Source organism: Paramormyrops kingsleyae, chromosome 20, assembly GCF_048594095.1.
Source record: "Paramormyrops kingsleyae isolate MSU_618 chromosome 20, PKINGS_0.4, whole genome shotgun sequence".
NCBI lineage: Eukaryota > Metazoa > Chordata > Actinopteri > Osteoglossiformes > Mormyridae > Paramormyrops > Paramormyrops kingsleyae.
In genome coordinates, this window is record NC_132816.1 from 5,589,233 (window position 1) to 5,610,192 (window position 20,960).

Genomic DNA, 20,960 nt, shown 5'->3' on the forward strand with positions numbered 1-20,960 from the left:
GGGTGGCAATCCTTCCTGCCAGGGGGTGGGCTTGGGGGGCTGGGGCCCCTCCGGCGTGTGGGGGCCCTCCGCCGGGGGGGGGGCGGTGGGCTCCCGGTTGATGGGGCCCTTTGGCCCTGGACCCGCTTGCCTTTTTTTATAATATATATAACCACGGTACCAGGGTGGCTTAGTTCAGAGTGGCCACACTGGGATTGAATATCTTTACACTTACACTAAATTTAAAATAAAGTTGTCCTCCGAAGAGGGGGGGTGGTGGTGGGCAAAAAACAAAAAAAAACAGCTTTTTCCCCCAAGTACAGTAGTTCTACTGTTGAACAGTCTGGCCCCTCCCAGGCTAAGACTGGATTTTCTCTGGATTTTCTCTGGGTCTGGGGTTGGTTGCTAGTTGTGGTCCCATCAGGCATGGTGGGGCGGGACTCTTCCGGTCTGCGCCTGGGGGGGGGGATCCCTGCTGCCAGGCTGCCTGTGGCGCCCCTGAGCACCCTGGTTGGCCGCCCCTGCCGGCTGTGCGGGGTCGGGGATGGGGACTAATCGGGACCAGTCGTGGTTCTGGTTCCGGTGCGGGGGGGGGTCCACTCCTGGCACGCCCTTATTGCTCCCTTGGGCCCGACACCACATTTCACACAGCACTAGGGCCTTGAGGGGCAGTGGGGAGGTGCGCTGAGACACTGCCCCTCAATTTCTACTTGCATGTTAGACACCACATGACATTAGGGCTGAGGAGGTGGGTTGAGGCAGGTGGGGCTCTGCCGTCTGCCAGCGGGGGGGGGGGGGTGCCCGTGCCTCAACTGCTCGCCCGTTTTTTGCACTTTAGTCTTATACACAGTCCATACTACATTAGAGCCTGGGGGTGCGGGGAGGGGGATGAGGAGCTCTGCCGTCTGCCAGCGGTGGGGCCCTCGTACCTGAACTGCACCCACTAATTTTAATGCATCGTAGACATAAACACATAACTCTGTCACACACATACATACACACTTTACACTGACATGGGACGGGGAAGCGATGGGGGCTGAGGGGCCCCCCCTAACTCTCTGTCTCTGGCCCTGCGCGGGTGGGGGTCCAACGCCGGTGGGGGTTAGGGGGGGGGCTCCCGGTTGATGGGGCCTTTTGGCCCTGGACCCGCTTGCCGTTTTTAATTTTTTTTTTTTTTTATATATAATCACAGTACCAGGGCGGCTGAGTTCAGAGTGGCCACACTGGGATTGAATATCTTTACACTTACACTCAATTTAAAATAAAGTTGTCCTCCGAAGAGGGGGGGTGGTGGTGGGCAAAAAACAAAAAAAAAACAGCTTTTTTCCCCCAAGTAGTTCTACTATTGAACAGTCTGGCCCCTCCCAGGCTAAGACTGGATTTTCTAAATGAGATAACATTCCCTCTATCTGCACTGGAATCATAACTGCAATAAATCTGTAACTAACAAAAAATCATTGCTGCACATTCAGCACTTTACCAAAAATCCATTAAACCACATTCAGTGGTTACCCAAAACCCATTACTGTACGTCTCTGTCCATACAACACTCGTTATATATATATTTCATTGTATTTTTTCTGTCTATGTATTATGTCTCAGCACATTATGTTTAAACTCAGATTGAAAGGGTAATAGTGCAAGCCGATGTGCAGAATATATAGAGCAGTTTTCTTTGTTTTAGTTTCTGTGTATGTACAATATTTAATAAACAACATAAAATGTTTAATTCATACAAAAACATGAAAGTCCTTTTCACATACTGAAGTAAAAGAAATGAGACTTTTTCATCTCAGTAAGGGAAACAGATTATTTCACTGCACTGATCACTTAAAGTCGCTGCTGTTCTGCCATACAATTATGTGATATTGCACATTATTTTTTTACTTCAGAGGTTTTATATTAGTTCATTTTATTTTTAACCAGTTTAGATATTTTATTCTAGTATTGTATTTTTATCTATTTGTTATTTAGACCTGAGAAACTGTGTTTCGTTCTTATCATGTCAAGTGCTTTGAATGGCAATAAAAGCTGATTCTGATGTATATATTCTTCTCCTGTATTATTCACATCCATTTCATCTGGCTTACTGAGGTCAGACTCACATCCCTCCAATGCTGCAGCCAAAATTGGCTGAAAACACTGTCTAGATAGATGTGCAATGAGGTAGAGGCTGGCTCTCCTGAGGTTATGCAGGGTCGTTTCTCTACTATATTCAGACAAATCCATTCTGCAAATAAGACACTTGGGATTTTCCTGGGGGAAAATATGAAAAAACTATACTTACAAAGAAATTTGAAAGTGCATAACCACATAGTGTGCTGTTGATCATATATTTGATTGACAGCAGGGATTATCCCACTCCAAGGGTGTCAAAGCCATACTTTCCATCACTAGCAAAATGCCCAACACCTAACAGGCCATGACAGAGGATCATTTCCACAGCTATTGAGACAGGCCTGCCTTTAATCACCGACCAATAAAAAGCCCCCTCATGGAGGGGCGGGATTCCAAACTCACTCATTTTTCTCATATTCCTGTGGGTAGTGGCCGGATCTTCCAGAGGCTCATGCACTCATTGGTGAGGGCAGTAGCTCATCTCCGCAAATCCAGTAGAGCCTGGGTACAGGGAACAGTGATCGGGGCTAGATAACACAGCCTGGAACAGCCCAACCAACATGGTGACAGGGAGGGTTGCATTAACTGGCCCTGTGAATGCCAGCAGAGTCCTACCTCATCGATCCTTCCCTGGCTATAGGGCAGGTCTAACATAATCAGGAAAACAGTGTCCTCCTCATCACTGATGATGATGCCCTCCTGCTCTCTTGAATACATGCATTTAGACAGCAAAAAAACATTTAAACATTAGTAGACAGTAACAATAAATAATACAGGACAATCAACAGTGGAAGAAAATTCTTTGAGCGAGAACCATTTCTGCTCCCCATGTGAGCCATGCTCACATGAACTTGGGCCAGCTTCCACATCGTCGTGTGGATCTGTCCTGATAGATTAATACTGTAGATACAGAAGAGGCACGATGAAGAGAATACAGTGCAAGGTTAGTACTAACCAGAAAGACCTAGTTAATTAACTAGCTAAATATATATCCCCAATTAACTTCGAAATTTTTGAACATCAGCTGCGGTAGATAAGTAAACATATTAAAAAGAAAGTAGATATATTATTATAGGCTTTAATGGAGGGGCTCAGATGCAAGAGGTCTCCACTCAGTGAAGTTGTGAACAACTCTGGCAGTTCCCTGGCTACATTTCCCAATAGCTCTCATCAGCAACTTACACAGTTGGAATCATGCAACTGAATGAGTCCAACCTGTCACGACATGCAAGCAAGGCACGACCCAAAGGCAGGTTACAGTCTGAATTCCCTGAGATGGGGTGTTGATTGAAGTACACAAGGCAGGTGCACAGCTGTGGACATACCTCCTCATCGTGGCCAGCATGACCAAACACTTTCATAAGGCATTTCTCCAGTCAGAAATGATCCCTGAAAGTATAGCAGTTTAATGCTCGCAGACTCTTCTGAAGACGGAAGCAGTTTCATCCACGGTGTCTCTGGTCTTCAAGAACATTAGCTGGCTTCATCTTCCTTTGTATATATTGCTGGATGGCCCCACTGAGCCACTCTTGAAAGTTGAGATATACTGTACTTAAAGAAACTGCATTAAACGGATTTTATGTAAAGTGGCTGGCATTTTTATTACCTTCAGAAAGACATATGAAATACCACATTCTATAAGACTTACTACAAGAAGGTTATCATTTAAATGAAAATATTCTATAGAAAAAAAGGACACCTATATTAATAAGGAAGGATGGTACTTTATTTCAGTCATGGCACCTGCCCATCTCAAAACCTCCCCCTATGGGAGCCTTAGTGGTTCACCTATGCAGCTCCAAGGGTCCAGCACACAACAGCAAATCCCACCCAGATCCATTCCTCTAGCTGTATGAGATGGGAGATTACAGGGTTCAGCGAGAATTGTAGTGCCAGTAAGACTATACATACAGACAAGACCTCAAAACTTTCACTTATATTGACCAGTTTAATTGTCCAAAAATGTATGCTACAACACATGCCGTAAGCAACAAATATGAGAAATCTTTTCTATCACATCCATTCTTACAAAAGTAGGACAACACCACAATGAGTAACTGAGTAAAGGAGATCTCCCCAGGAATAATCACAATCACATGCAAGCAATATTAAATCACTGTCAAATATCTTATACAGGTATGTGCACCCTTCCCCATATGGGCATACAGGTACAAAATGGGTGGTAAATTTCTGCCCCATCTTAATCTGCACCCTCACCATAAGCCTGGATAAGTTCAATTTACTTAAGAAAATTGAGGAAACAGGTCTCCTTAAAAAAAGTTAATTTAACTTAAAACTTAACAAGTTGCTTCAACTCTTCAATCTTTTGTAAAAGCTTTTTTCAAGACGAGGGCAGAATACTCTTGGTCGTCTCTGTCTTTGCTCCTTTTCCATCTGTCCCACTCTTGCAAGAGCCCAAGCACATGTCCTGCAGCTCATGACTGCAAGGACACTCTGCTTCCTTTGAACTCATTTTTGACTCATTGTAATGAAAATAATTCTTTTCTAATCAATATTTTAGCCAAAATAATTTGCTTAGTAGGTGTGTTGATAAGCTAGATGTCACTTGACCCCTACCTAATGGTAATTGAATGGTAATGGAAATTAAACAGGCATGTCCCAAAAGATGATAAGACAAAGTACAAGGGGTACAATTGGGGGGAAAAAATCTATGTTTTATTTAGATTTGAATGAAATGTCCAAAATTATTAATGCCCTTCTCAATAGTCAATGAAAAAGCCTTTATTGGATTTTACAGCATAAGAACATAAGAAATTTACAAATGAGAGGAGGCCATCAAGCTTGTTTGGGGAGAACTTAACCAATAGCTCAGAGTTGTTAAAAGCTTATCTAGCTCTGATTTAAAGTAACCCAGGGTTTTAGCTTGCACTACACTAGCAGGAAGACTATTCCGTACTCTAAGTACACGCCGTGTAAAGAAGTGCTTCTTCAAATTCATTTTAAAATGTTCTCCCACTAATTTCCACTTATAGCCGCGAGTTCTAGTATTTAAACTAATACTGAAATAGCCATTTGGCTGAACAGTATCCAGACCTGTTAGAATCTTATATACCTGGATCATGTCCCCCCTTAGTCTCCTTTACTCAAGGCTAAACAGATACAGCTCAGCTAACCTCTCCTCATAAGACATTCCTCTAAGACCAGGAATCATTCTCGTAGCCCTACGTTGCACCCTTTCCAAGGCAGCAATGTCCTTCTTAAGGTATGGTCACCAAACCTGCACACAATATTCATGGTGGGCTCTTACCAAGGAATTGTATAATCGTAGCATCACTTCCCTTGACCTAAACTATACACACCTAGAGCTATAACCCAACATCCTAGTAGGCCTTTTACAGTACCCACTTTTAATATTAATTGGGGCTTTCCGTCTTTCTCCACTTATATTCTTAACTAACCAAATTTTAAATATATATTGTGTGTATACCTAGTATGTGTACATATTTTATTCTCGGATTCTATTTTATGCCTTGGATTCTGTTTAATTGTAAGATTTACTATGCATCTGCTGGCGCGTTCCAAACTAAATCTCATTGCACTTACTATGACAATAAAATATCTTTTTGTCCCGGGTCCCGGTCCCTGTCCCCCTCTGGTCTTGTATTCTAGCATCTGGTCTGTCGTTTTTTCCCTGGTGTGAGTTTCCCTCATCCGTCCGCCTAGTACAGATCCCCTCTCCGGCCGACCTCGCATGCCTGGAGTACATGCGTGGGGGAGGGTTCTGTGACACCCGCAGTCCTTGCCTCTCGTTTCAGCCCCTGTGTGGATGATCCCAGGTGCCTCTTGTTTACTGCCTCATCTGTGATGTATTTAAGTGCCTCCTCATCAGAGGTGTAAAGAGTACCTGAAAACCATAATTGAGTAAGAGTACAGATACCTTACTGTATAAATTACTCCATTACAAGTTACAAGTCACCAATTCCAATAAGACTTGAGTAAAAGTCGTAAAGTATCCAATTTTAAAAGAACTTAAGTATTTTACTCGTACTGAATGTAGGCTCAAAGAACACCAAGAAATGTGGAAAACAAGGAACTATTTATTTATGAGGCTTTATTTCCTAATATAGACATTAAATTGAACACCTCAATGTTTCAAAATGGCAGAAGAAGAAAATAGAACAAAAAGTCAGTCTCAGTCAAACTCAAATGTTCAAAAAAAAGGTAAAACAATAAAAAAACTAATAAAAAAACAAATTCAGAGCTGACTTTAATGGTGTCTTAAGGGCAATTCTTAAGGGCAATTCTTAAGGGTATTTCAAGCAAAAATGGAGCACTCCTAGTAATAAAATAATGACTTGAATTACACCATGATAATTATCAATATCGTTTGATATGATCATGATAAAAATATTTTTGCTATATCGCACAGCCTTAATGGATGCTACCACAGTGGCTTTGCTAACTAGCTAATAACTAGTAACCCATAGGAAGCAAGCTGAACAGTCGTTTGAGCAGACAGTAATATCTGATGACGCACAAAGTCTTTAAGTGTCAAGTCTTGTTAACTACATGGAAGCTATATTATCAGCAAGAAGGTCTTTACCTAGTTACCATAGTTTTGGTAGTGAGTCGGCTAGATAGTCAGCTAACTGATGGAAACGTTTAACCAGCAGCAAAACAACCACAAACAACCATGCGGGTCCCACAGTAAAATCTTTGTGCAGTAATTGACAGTCAATAGTGTGTCTAGCAGAAACATTAACAAACAAAATAATAAATAATAGATAGCACTGTTATTACACTGGGATACTAAAGATTTTTAACTTAATGACATAACAGGTACTACAACGATTCCGTTCTGCGAGTTCGCTTTGGCTTCCGCTTTAAGACGTGTTGGACAAGGGCGTGGCTTTCGCGGTACGAATGTCCAACCCCGCCCTCCTGCAGGCTGCAGCCAGACATACTTGAAGAAATTAGCCGTGGTAGATAAAGATCCTGACTTGTCGCACGCAATCACAATGTAGCGAGTAACGGTAAGCGTCCGTTCAAATGTAGTGGAGTAAAGAGTACATATATTCAGTCACAAATGTAGTGGAGTAGAGAGTAAAAGTTGCTTATATTTTTGATACTCAGTACAAGTACAAAGTAGCCAAAAAAATACTTAAGTACAGTAACGAAGTCCATTTACTCAAGTACTTTACACCACTGCTCCTCATCCTGACCTCTCCAGTCTGCTCATTGTATTCTTATGTGTGTGATGTTATGTTATGTTGTTGCTGCCTGCCTGTGCTCCCTTGTCTGCCCTGTGTTACAGTCTGATCATTTTTGGCCCCCTGTGCTCCTTTTCCTTTCGCCTTACCTGCTGTTTTGTCTAAATAAAGCCCCTTTTGATTTTCCCCATCTTTGCCTTTGCTTCCTTTCTTCCCGCTATGTGACAAACTCTCTGCCGACCACAGAATTTGAATCGGTGACCTTCTGATCACGAGCACAGCATCCTCACCCATTACCACAACAGAGTCTGATAACAGCGCCATCAGGCAACACATTAGCAAAAAATCTTTTTACCTCCTTTACATGCTGTTTAAAGTCTATTCAGAAATTGAATTTATAAGTTATGCAACAAATAGCAATTGTTATACTGAGTTTTATTACTTTTAAAAGCTAAGAATGCATTCACTTAGAGGGCATTAACTTTACTACTAACTTTATATTTTGTGTTCAAAACGTCAGTCATAACATGAAACTGTATAAGTATAAATCTGTCAATCAAAAATCTAAACTCTGTATGTCTAAAATGCAAAAACGACGTGTACATAGGGTAACCACAATGACTTGCTTTAGTATTAGATGTAATTAATCCATCAAAAGGAGATTTTAATTTTTAAAACTACATATAAGACATAGAAAAGCAATACTCATTACTAATACGGGGAACAGCCTATCAGGATCATAAATATTATTTATTTTTGAATCATACATGCCAGATATATAGCGCATCGCGGGCCGTTGCCATGGATACAGTTGCGGGATTCGAACCTCAGCTGCAGCGAAGAGCACTGCAAAAACCTTTACCTGAGCACACATTGAGAGACATTGAGAAAGAACGGCATTTCAGCAAAATAACACCAACAACAAGAAGATACAGATCAGTAAGGTTGGGCGGGATTCCCTGCGATCACCAAACGGTACAGTGATCATCTCTGAAAGTGCCTCGCTTCGCTGGGGTCAGCTCTACAAAGTGGGGCGCGTTTGGTTCCTACCGCCTGCCTGGTGCCCGTCTTCAATATTTTGCAAATATTTACAGATAGTTACAAAAGAAAATCCACAGCAAACAAATCCAAAAAAAGGGCTAAGCAGAAATCAATGGTCAAACAGCAAAAGAGTCAAGCACAATAAATCATCAGTCATACAGCAAGTATCAAACAAATCACAAAAGCAAATGGTCTCCTGTTCTTGGCCTGGACAGGCCTTATAAAGGAAGTGATTATAGGACATAGGAGGAAACCCGGCCAATCAAAATAGAGGGGAAGGTGATGTAACAGGGGGCAGGGCCAGGAACATAATGACACACCCCCCCACAGAAACATCCGCCCACTGTATGGAGTAAATTATCCCTGGGGGTCGTAACAAATGGCTGCTTTCTTTGCACTGCTAGGTGGGTTAGATTAGTTCCAGCATGAGGAAGAGCTTTAAATTATCTTTTAAATCTGCTTTTTTGTAATGAAAATACAACATCAAAATAAAATGCATATCATTACAAGAACAGTATATATGCCTGCTTTATGTGTACTGGACAAATTCAAATACTGGATACAGGTGCCGGCACCTCAGTCAGCAGGAGGCACAAGGTCCGTCCAGACAGGACTACAGCGACACGGAGCAGCAAGAGGAGTCCCAGACATGCTGGGGTCCCGCCATCATCATCGAGCAGCAGGAAATGGCTGCTTTCTTTGCACTGCTAGGTGGGTTAGATTAGTTCCAGCGTGAATGATCTTTTAAATCTACTTTTTTGTAATGAAAATATAACATCAAAATAAAGTGCATTTCATTACAAGAACAGTATGTGCCTGCTTTATGTATTCTGGACTAATTCAAATATTGAAGAAAAAAAGTATGTAGTACTAATAATATTTCCTGATGCCCTCAGATGACCTGATCCAGCATTTCCTTCGCATGGACGCCTGCTACAAGATGACCGACAAGGTAACTATCATGCATTGGTTTTGCTACATTAATCACTGTAAGCAATGCAGAGACTACTTTTTCCATCCCTTTGCTCTTCACCTCAGTACCTTCTGGCGATGACCTTCATCTACTTTAAGAGAGCTCACTTCACTCCCAGTGAGCAGACAAGGATGAACTTCTTCATCGCCCTGTAAGTGACGGCATGCTATGCTGGGCAATAGAGATGGATGTTAAAATAATAACAAAAACAATTTCCTCCATCAACGTGAGGATATGTCTTGGATGAAATTGTTGGAGGTCAGCCAGCCAATGGATCTTGGAAAAGTGAATTCTTCCTCTCCCCAGGTATCTTCTTAACATGATGGAGGAGGAAGAGATGGGAAACAGGTTTGAGATCTTCCCCTGGGCCTTGGGCCAAAACCGGAAAAGTCAGTTTCCCGCCTTCCTCAAGACGAAGGACCAGCTCCGGGCACAGGTGCAGTACAGGACTGCTGTGAGCCGCCGCTGCTGAGGAGGTACAGTATGTTGCCTGATCTTTAATACAAGCAAATGACATTAAGCCACCATGAGGCTTGAAATGTCTTACTGTAACTTAAGCTAAGGGCTGTTTGCTCACTGTTGATACCAGATACCACATGACTGTTATCATAAGTGGTGTTTGTTGCTGGTGTCGCAGTGAGTCACGTTCTGCCATCTGATCCATGTATGTCCGTGTCCCCATGCAGGTGATGGCCATCGTACCCTCCCACTCTCTGTGGAAGCGGGAGCGCCCCGAACATCACAGTGGGGCTCAGCGGCACTACGACAGGGAGGGCCTTCAGCGGCCCCGGGGCCCATCTGCTGCACCCATCGCCTGCACGCTCTGCGACAGGAGGACCATCCAGACCCAGGAACCTTGTGCTTCTGAGCACGCAGGGAGCCCAGAGTGTTTTTCTGTAGTGCATAGCCTGTCAGTTTTTATGCACTGCAACTTGATCCAGTTATTTTCTTTTAGATTTACATTAGTCTTCCCAGAATTGTTGTCACTGAGCACTGTTCTTAAATATTCTTAAAAAGTCCAATTTTATATTCATTTTACATTTTGCAATCCATCCATTGATTCATTGAGATTTCCCCCAGTTCCTTGTTCGCTGTCTTGTGTGGATCTCTCAGCCATTAATGAGCCTTTTACATCCTACTGAAACACAGAGAGCAGAGATAGAGGTCAAAGTCTTAGCTCAGTCAAGCAGGCCTAGAGAGACTTAGCGTCAGTATTTACTGTTGTCTGCTAAGTTTTTCAGCCAGTGCACAAGGCAGAGAACCAGAAGAGGATGGAGCCCTGGTCCGGATCAATGAAGAGTAGGTTCTTCTTGGGTAGAATGAAAACCTGCACACACAGCCTAATCGTGTGCTTTAATTCATTACTCCTACAGATGTGCTATACTGAGTATTTCAGGTATTTCGTGGTTCTTCATTCCTGCATCACATGTATTCTATTCCAGCACATTAACTGTAAATCACAAGACCTTGTTTGGAAATGATGGTCTTTGGCACCAATTATGGTAACATCAAGACATCTGTGCAATTAAGAGCAGAAACTTCTAGCTATTAATGGTCATCCTTCTCTCTCAGAAGAAGAGGCTCAAAGCGAACATGGGATGGACAGCTGAAGGACCACAGTTGCTGCCCAGATCCACTGGAAGGTCCAAGTCATCCTGACCCTAGAGGAAAGCCTCAGGACCTTGGATCTCCCTCTGGGGGTAAGATGTCATATTACATTTTATATTAAGTGGTTAAAATGGGTGGATGAAATTGACTGAAGGTGCAGGTTGCAAAAACGACAGGAAGTTAAATGTACAGATGAAATGTATGCTAACGATTGCCTTCCTGTATATGCTAATGCCAGGCAGGTCAGGCGTGCTGCAAGTCAGGAGGGTCACCATGGAAACGACGGTCCTGCCTTTTGGTCTTGTAGCACACGTTGGAGCCCTCGTTCCAGGCTGGATCGTTGTGCAGCCGGGATTTTATATGATACAGGTGAGGCACAAAAGTACAACGTTTTCAGTAAGAGTTTGATACTAATTAATGTGTGATACAAAAAATGGATAGTTTCACTTATTGCCCAGGAAACCTCATTTGTAAATAAAGATATTTTTTTGCAGCACGCTGTGTAACAGGTGTCATGTTTTCGGGTTTCTCTGTGAGTGTCCTGGTTTCTGTTTTGCAGCCCCATTTCTGGATCCCTGCTTCCTGGTCTGGGTTCTCCAGTGTTCCGGGGCTCAGTCTGCCTTCCTGGGGACCTCAGCCAGTCATTGGTCCCCTGTTGCCATGCCTCCCCCTTGTAAGAATGCCAGCACCTGCCTTACTTTCAATAAAAACACAGATAGACCTCACATTCAGTGTGAGCTATTCTTGCTCCCACATGTGGTCACATACTGAGCATTAACTCTCTGTCTGTCATGCAGCCCTGATCCAACCTGCCCTGCGTGCTCCAGTCGCAGCTCATCAACCAGTGCCGAGTCCTCGTCTGCGTTGGATTGACCCTTCTGACTTCCAGACCGTCCAGCTCCTCAACCGTGAGTATGCTTCTGTCTATGACAACCTTAACCCCTACCAAGCCCAGATCTTAGCCATAATTTTCCTTTTTTAAATTAAAGTTACAGTGTAAAGATATTCAATCCCAGTGTGGCCACTCTGATCTCACTCGCCCTAGTTATTTTTTTTTAGTTTTTTAATTGTAGTCATAGATTTTTATAAAATTGAGTCCTCTCCCGGGGGGGGTTCACTTCGTATTGGGCCTTCCTTCAGTCATCCTGCAGTGTCGGGGGGGGGGGGGTAGTGTGCCGGGACGCTGCGGAGGGCGGCAATCCGTCCTGCCAGGGGGTGGGCTTGGGGGGCTGGGGCCCCTCTGGCATGTGGGGGCCCTCCGCCTTGGGGGGGGGCGGTGGGCTCCCGGTTGATGGGGCCCTTTGGCCCTGGACCCGCTTGCCTTTTTTTAATATATATACTGTATAGTCACAGTACCAGGGTGGCTCAGTTCAGAGTGGCCACACTGGGATTGAATAACTTTACACTTACACTTAATTTAAAATAAAGTTGTCCTCCGAAGAGGGGGGGTGGTGGGGGAGAAAAAAAATTAAAAAACAGCTTTTTTCCCCCAAGTAGTTCTACTATTGAACAGTCTGGCCCCTCCCAGGCTAAGACTGGATTTTCTCTGTTTGCCGGTGGGTCTGGGGTTTTCCCGTCCTTGGCTGCTAGTTGTGGTCCCATCAGGCATGGTGGGGCGGGACTCTTCCGGTCTGCGCCTGGGGGGGGGGGGGTGTCCCCTGCTGCTGGGTTGCCTGTGGCGCCCCTGAGCACCCCGGTTGGCCACCCCTGCCGGCTGTGCGGGGTTGGGGATGGGGACTAATCGGGACCAGTCGTGGTTCTGGTTCCGGTGCGGGGGGGGGTTCACTCCTGGCACGCCCTTATTGCTCCCCTGGGCCCGACACCACATTTCACACAGCACTAGGGCCTTGAGGGGCAGTGGGGAGGTGCGCTGAGACACTGCCCCTCAATTTCTACTTGCATGTTAGACACCACATGACATTAGGGCTGAGGAGGTGGGTTGAGGCAGGTGGGGCTCTGTCGTCTGCCAGCGGTGGGGTGCCCGTGCCTCAACTGCTCGCCCGTTTTTTGCACTTTAGTCTTATACACAGTCCATACTACATTAGAGCCTGGGGGTGCGGGGAGGGGGATGAGGGACTCTGCCGTCTGCCAGCGGTGGGGCCCTCGTACCTGAACTGCACCCACTAATTTTAATGCATCGTAGACATAAACACATACCGTATTTTTCGGACCATAAGACGCACCTTTTCCTCCCCCAAAAGAGGGGAGAAAAAGTCACTGCGTCTTATGGTCCGAATATTGCTCTGCTCACATGCTTTAACCCTCTGGGATCGAATGCATAGTTGGCGACGCAGCGTACGTCTATTTCAGTTTATCTCTCGCTGAAATCTTAATGTAGAATCATGAAAAAACGCTGGCTAAATCCGTAATCTGTCTTCTTTTCAAAACGTCCATTGTCGGAAGTATTACAGTTTTTAAAATTAGGTTAAACTATGTCCCCTTACTTTGTTTTACCTGCATCGGGGGCGTGTAGTACCGCTGTCACCCGAAGATCGCTATTCACATTCTAAATAGCCGCATTAGCGCGTATTCAAATCGCATTCGCATGGTAATTTGGTGAACAACGCAACGGTGAAACACGATCCAAATACATCCCCATCAGCGCCATAAAAGGGGGGAGGGATGTGGCCAGGTGTCAATGGATCATTCATACACATGAAAGTTTTTTGTTACTGAAGTGTCTCCTTGTTTCTTTGTACTTTAATTGTTTTTTACTGACTTTATTTGTTAATAACAGTGATAATGGTTCTTAATGCTGCTGTTGACTACTGTTCACTGTACATGGTTGACGTAAAATATTGTAGGACACTATTTGGTTCAGAATCTTTTTTTTCTTCATTTCCCTCCCCTACAACTAGGTGCGTCTTATGGTCCGGTGCGTCTTATGGTCCGAAAAATACGGTAACTCTCTCACACACATACATACACACTTTACACTAATATGGGACGGGGAAGCGATGGGGGCTGAGGGCCCCCCCCTAACTCTCTGTCTCTGGCCCTACGCGGGTGGGGGTCCAACGCCGTTGGGGGTGGGGGGTGGGGCTCCCGGTTGATGGGGCCCTTTGGCCCTGGACCCTCTTGCCTTTTTTAAAATTTTATTTTTTATATATATAATCATGGTACCAGGGCGGCTGAGTTCAGAGTGGCCACACTGGGATTGAATAACTTTACACTTACACTAAATTTAAAATAAAGTTGTCCTCCGAAGAGGGGGGGTGGTGGGCAAAAAACAAACAAAAAAAAAAGTCTGGCCCCTCCCAGGCTAAGACTGGATTTTCTAAATGAGATAACATTCCCTCTATCTGCACTGGAATCATAACTGCAATAAATCTGTAACTAACAAAAAATCATTGCTGCACATTCAGCACTTTACCAAAAATCCATTATACGTCATTCATCCATCCATCCATCCATTGTCCAACCTGCTTATCCTACTGGGTCGCGGGGGGTCCGGAGCCTATCCCGGAAGCAATGGGCACGAGGCACGGAACAACCCTGGATGGGGGGCCAGCCCATCGCAGGGCAATACCTCATTCAGTGGTTACCCAAAATCCATTACTGTACGTCTCTGTGCATACAACTCTTGCAATATACACTCACCTAAAGGATTATTAGGAACACCACACTAATACGGTGTTTGACCCCCTTTCGCCTTCAGAACTGCCTTAATTCTACGTGGCATTGATTCAACAAGGTGCTGAAAGCATTCTTTAGAAATGTTGGCCCATATTTATAGGATAGCATCTTGCAGTTGATGGAGATTTGTGGGATGCACATCCAGGGCACGAAGCTCCCGTTCCACCACATCCCAAAGATGCTCTATTGGGTTGAGATCTGGTGACTGTTGGGGCCATTGTAGTACAGTGAACTCATTGTCATGTTCAAGAAACCAATTTGAAATGATTCGAGCTTTGTGACATGGTGCATTATCCTGCTGGAAGTAGCCATCAGAGGATGGGTACATGGTGGTCATAAAGGGATGGACATGGTCAGAAACAATGCTCAGGTAGGCCGTGGCATTTAAACGATGCCCAATTGGCACTAAGGGGCCTAAAGTGTGCCAAGAAAACATCCCCCACACCATTACACCACCACCAGCAGCCTGCACAGTGGTAACAAGGCATGATGGATCCATGTTCTCATTCTGTTTACGCCAAATTCTGACTCTACCATTTGAATGTCTCAACAGAAATCGAGACTCATCAGACCAGGCAACATTTTTCCAGTCTTCAACTGTCCAATTTTGGTGAGCTCGTGCAAATTATAGCCTCTTTTTCCTATTTGTAGTGGAGATGAGTGGTACCCGGTGGGGTCTTCTGCTGTTGTAGCCCATCCGCCTCAAGGTTGTGCGTGTTGTGGCTTCACAAATGCTTTGCTGCATACCTCAGTTGTAACGAGTGGTTATTTCAGCCAAAGTTGCTCTTCTATCAGCTTGAATCAGTCGGGCCATTCTCCTCTGACCTCTAGCATCAACAAGGCATTTTCGCCCACAGGACTGCCGCATACTGGATGTTTTTCCCTTTGCACACCATTCTTTGTAAACCCTAGAAATGGTTGTGCGTGAAAATCCCAGTAACTGAGACCGGCCCGTCTGGCACCAACAACCATGCCACGCTCAAAATTGCTTAAATCACCTTTCTTTCCCATTCTGACATTCAGTTTGGAGTTCAGGAGATTGTCTTGACCAGGACCTAAATGCATTGAAGCAACTGCCATGTGATTGGTTGATTAGATAATTGCATTAATGAGAAATTGAACAGGTATTCCTAATAATCCTTTAGGTGAGTGTATATGTTTCATTGTATCATTCTGTCTATGTATTACACATTCTGTTTAAACTGTCAGATTGAAAGGGTTTAAATGTCTTTCATATTCAATTTACCTCTGCTTTCTTGCACTATAACAAGATCACCATTTCATCTCTGCATATAACCCATGAATCATACAGCTGAAGATGAAAAACTCTCCCAGATTTCCTAATTACCCAATTTGCAAAATAAAAAGTCTCTCATTTTGATGTGAATGAGAATAACTTCAGCCTGAAAGATACAAATTGGGGAAAGGGCAGTGTGTTGTAATAGTGCAAGCCGATTTGCAGAATATATAGAGCTGTTTTCTTTGTTTTATTTCCAATAATATTTACAATATTTAAGAAAATTTAATTTGGAAAAAAGTTTGGTTTATAAACATAAAATGTTTAATTCATACAAAAACATGAAAGTCTGTTAGCATAAATGAAAAATGTGCTCTCAATTGTCAACTGTACATATGTAAATGAGTTTGTGTTGATGACCGAAGGGAGGCAGCTGTCAGCTAAGCCGACATTGAGAAGTGTTAATAAAGTTTTGTTTTTTGAAGGTAAAAGATACAGCAGTTTCCCATGTGTGTGTGTCAGTCCTCCATAAAAGTTTACATATTAGGTCTAGTATAACATTTTACACGTCATAACGGCTGTTGCATGTATTTCTGCTAACAAAGTCCGTTTTACATACTTAAAAGTTTCAGACTAAACTTTTATCTCAGTAAGGAAAACAGTTTATTTCACTGTTTCAGACTGACTGTGTTTCATTGCTAAGATGTAATGTTCAGACTGCAGTCAGACTGTTAAACTGCTCCACCACCCAAATACTGAACATCTTGCACTGTAGTAACATGCCTTGATGTCACTCTGTCACTTACCCTTGCTACTTGCACTGATCACATTAAGTCGTTGCTTTATCTTAGTTCATTCTATTTTTACCCAGTTCAGATATTTTATTCTAGTATTGTATTTTTATCTGGAGTTTAGACCTGAGAAACTGTGTTTCGTTCTTATCATGTCAAGTGCTTTGAATGGCAATAAAAGCTGATTCTGATGTATATATTCTTCTCCTGTATGATTCACATCCATTTAGTCTGGCTTGCTGAGGTCAGACTCACATCCCTCCAATGCTGCAGCCAAATTTGGCTGAAAACACTGTCTACAGAGATGTGCAATGAGGTAGAGGCTGGCTCACCTGAGGTTATGCAGGGTTGTTTCTCCACTATATTCAGACAAATCCATTCTGCAAATAAGACACTTGGGATTTTCCTGGGGGAAAATATGAAAAAACTATACTTACAAAGAAATTTGAAAGTGCATAACCACATAGTGTGCTGTTGATCATATATTTGATTGACAGTAGGGATTATCCCACTCCAAGGGTGTCAAAGCCAAACTTTCCATCACTAGCAAAATGCCCAAAACCTAACAGGCCATGACAGAGGATCATTTCCACAGCTATTGAGACAGGCCTGCCTTTAATCACCGACCAATAAAAAGCCCCCTCATGGAGGGGCGGGATTCCGAACTCACTCATACAGTATTTCTCATATTCCTATGGGTAGTGGCTGGATCTTCCAGAGGCTCATGCACTCATTGGTGAGGGCAGTAGCTCATGTCTGCAAATCCAGTAGAGCCTGGGTACAGGGAACAGTGATCGGGGCTAGATAACACAGCCTGGAACAGCCCAACCAACATGGTGACAGGGAGGGTTGCATTAACTGGCCCTGTGAATGCCAGCAGAGTCCTACCTCATCGATCCTTCCCTGGCTATAGGGCAGGTCTAACATAATCAGGAAAACAGTGTCCTCGTCATCACTGATGATGATGCCCTCCTGCTCTCTTGAATACATGCATTTAGACAGCAAAAAAACATTTATACATTAGTAGACAGCAACAATAAATAATACAGGACAATCAACAGTGGAAGAAAATTCTTTGAGCGAGAACCAGTTCTGCTCCCCATGTGAGCCATGCTCGCATGAACTTGGGGCAGCTTCCACATCGTCACATGGATCTGTCCACATGAGTGACAACTTCTGCCACTTGACCCGACAGTGCGATGGGCTTATGCTCTCATCATAGGGTGTCATCAGAATTCAGAACAGACAGCGAAGCCAGTGGCACTGGTGCCTCAGGGACTGGTGACCGTCACTGGAGCTGTCACGAGTACACTTTCATTCAGCAGACATGCATGGTACAGTGCCACTAGGGTGTGGGATTCCTCCACCTCTTGAAGCCAATGTCCCCAATTGTTCCACTCATCTCTGCATCTGTATCAGAGTGCCTGGCCATCAAATCCCTGCACATGCAGGAATACAGACGTCTCAGACTTTGACAAACATGCAAAAACTGAATAAGTTAACTGCCGCCATTTTTAAGCCACCGTAACAGGCAACATCTAAACTATATTAATTAATCCACAAAATCAATGTTTATTTCTAGCTATTTGGATACTTGACAGCCAAGATATTGTAACCTACCCTTATTGTGATCTGACATTAATGCAACCAGTCAACAGAGGACAGTGCAGCAAGCAGAGCACGCTGGTGCAATTTCAGAATCCCAAAACAGAGCTGGAGTTAGCCACCAAGATATGATAAACTGAAGGTCGCCTAAATATATGTATCAAAATCCCATATTCCAAATTCCATATACAAAAAACAAAAAACAATTTCTTACCTCTCCTATAGCGGATCCCGGTCAGCAAGCTGTCCTGATAGACTAATACTGTAGATACAGAAGAGGCACAATGAAGAGAAGACAGTGTAAAGTTAATAGTAACCAGAAAGAACTAGTTAATTATATATCCCCAATTAACTTTAAAATGATTGAAAATCAGCTGTGTTGATGAGTAAACATATTAAGAAGAAAGTAGATATATTATTATAAGCTTTAATGGAGAGGCTCAGATGCAAGAGGTCTCCACTCAGTAAAGTTGTGAACAACTCTGGCAGTTCCCTGGCTACATTTCCCAAAAGCTCTTATCAGCAACTTACACAGTTGGAATCATGCAACTGAATGAGTCCAACCTGTCATGACATGCAAGCAAGGCACAGCCCAAAGGCAGGCTGCAGTCTGAATTCCCTGAGCTGGGGTATTTATTGAAGTACACAAGGCAGGTACACAGCTGTGGACATACAACAGTGACCAAACAGAGAGCACAGGACTAAAAGACACTAATATACATGACTAACAAAGGAGAAAACACAAGGCAGCTGTGACTGGTAAACAAGAGGGCAGGTAAGACTAACAAGCTCCAGGTGCTGCAGATTAGAAGCTATGGCCGAGGGGAACCCATGGATCTCACAAGCAGGACAGGGCTGGACGTGACAGTACAGTACCACCCCCCCCACCCCCCCCCGCCCCCCAAGCCATGCACTCCAGGCGTGCAAAGCCGGCCAGGGAGGGGACCCAAGGAACCAGACGAGAGGAAGCGCACATGGGGCCAGGACACGGGGCAGGACCACGGACACTGGACAGGGTCGATTACCAGACAAGCAGACTCACAGGACCAAGGACCTAGGGAGACAAAAGGAATTAGGAATAGCACCAGGCAAACAGAACAGGCAACCATTACACCAAAGGGATGACAGCAGACACTAATGAGAACACCCAACAGATGACACCACAGGTCAAGATAGGACATTGAGAGGGACAGAAGCAGGGCGAAGGACTGTAAGGACAACAGACTGGGCAGAAAAAAAGACAGGAACAGGACTGACACATGGAAGGACCACCAGCATAGCAACAGAGACATCAGTGCAAACCACAGGGGGAACACACTAGGGAAAGATGACAGGACAGGGTGAAGACAAGGAGGGAATCGAAACCAGGCAGGTTCAGGGCAAAGCCTGAGGCAGGAGAGGGAGTGAGGTTAGACTGGGGGGTCTGGATGAGCCCAGTTATGAGAGAAATACTAGCAACTTATCAACATTCTACCCACCTGCATTAAGCAGAAATAACCTGAGCAGATGGACACGGTACGTTGCATTTCATCTCCAAATCGCTTCTGAGGGAGACGGTGGAAATGTCCCTTTTTACCTGATTCCCCAGAGCAACTGACACGGACGCAACGTTCCGTTCCTCTGTTAATACACTACCAATTTCTTACATAGTTACGTATTTTAAATCTATATCCATACTCTCACATAAATGTATTTATTAAACCCAAAATACCCCTTTGGTCATATTGTGATCATCCATTTCTTAAAGGGTGCGTCACACATGCACCCTGCGGCACGATAGATCAGTTAACTGAGCATTGGACTCCAGAAATAGACAAGATTCATCAAGAGAGTAAAGAGGCACTAGAGGAGAGCAGGTCAGAGAAAGGAAGAAGAAAAAAAATTGCAAATAAAACAAGGATAGGTGACCTCTGCTGATCAGAGCTTTCTGCTGAATGGAATGCATGTTGGATGACTGTTGACACCTGATCTCTATTTGGAAAAAGACTGATCTGCCAATCTTATTCTGTTGCCAGATATTCCTGACCTAAGCTTCTCACGATGTAGAGTTGCAAATTTGCATAAAGACCTACACAAGCATGCACAGATGCTGTGTACCTAGATGAGACATCATAAAAAGTGGAAAATGAGAGATGCGGACTTGGACGCATGTAATACCAATGAACATGAAACTTTGTGACTGTGTATCTGATGCAGCAGTCTGAGGCACAGGAACTCCATAAGGTACAGTGCTCTCCCCTTTCTTTTTCACTTTCATGTTTACATCAGACTTCAAATACAACATGGACAGCTATCACCTCCAGAAGGTCTCTGATGATACAGCTATTGTTGGACATATATCACAAGGCAACAATCTGGAATACAGAGAGGTCATCACTAACTTTGTCGAATGGTGTGGATGGAAACACCTGCAGATAAATGCAAATAAGACAAAGGGAATGATGATTGACTTCCGCTGCACTGTGACTTGTCTGTAGTGGTGAACATTCAGGGAATGGATGTAGAGGTTGTGTCACTTTACAAATACCTGGGTGTTCAACATCAATAACAAACTGGACTGGTCACACAATACAGATGCCCTGTACAAGAAGGGCCAAACTCCACCTGCTGAGAAGACTGAGGCCCTTTATTTTGTGCAGGACACTGTTAAGAAATTTTATGACACAGTGGTAGTATCTGCAATATTGTGTGCAGGGGCCTGCTGGGGATGCAGTAGCTGAGAGAGGAACAAGCTGGTCAGCAGTGCTGGCTCTGTCTTGCACTCTACTGAGGAGGTGGGTGAGAGGAGGATGTTCACCAAA

At 44.0% G+C, this 20,960-nt stretch overlaps 2 long non-coding RNA genes across 3 annotated transcripts; both read right to left on the reverse strand.

Moving 5' to 3' along the window:
* Positions 1 to 1,890: 1,890 nt before the first annotated feature.
* LOC140581309 (uncharacterized) lies at positions 1,891 to 4,887 on the reverse strand. Its single transcript, XR_011984373.1, has 3 exons — positions 2,713 to 4,887; positions 2,500 to 2,598; positions 1,891 to 2,235 (listed from the first exon to the last, which is right to left on the reverse strand). It is a non-coding gene; the product is annotated as an uncharacterized lncRNA (long non-coding RNA).
* A 2,799-nt stretch (positions 4,888 to 7,686) lies between these two features.
* On the reverse strand, positions 7,687 to 19,027 carry LOC140581308 (uncharacterized). 2 transcript variants are annotated; one of them, XR_011984372.1, is made up of 5 exons: positions 18,374 to 19,027; positions 17,443 to 17,533; positions 17,225 to 17,328; positions 16,887 to 16,960; positions 7,687 to 11,583 (listed from the first exon to the last, which is right to left on the reverse strand). It is a non-coding gene; the product is annotated as an uncharacterized lncRNA (long non-coding RNA). The 2 variants fall into 2 exon arrangements; XR_011984371.1 differs by having other exon boundaries at positions 7,687 to 11,587.
* Positions 19,028 to 20,960: the final 1,933 nt, after the last annotated feature.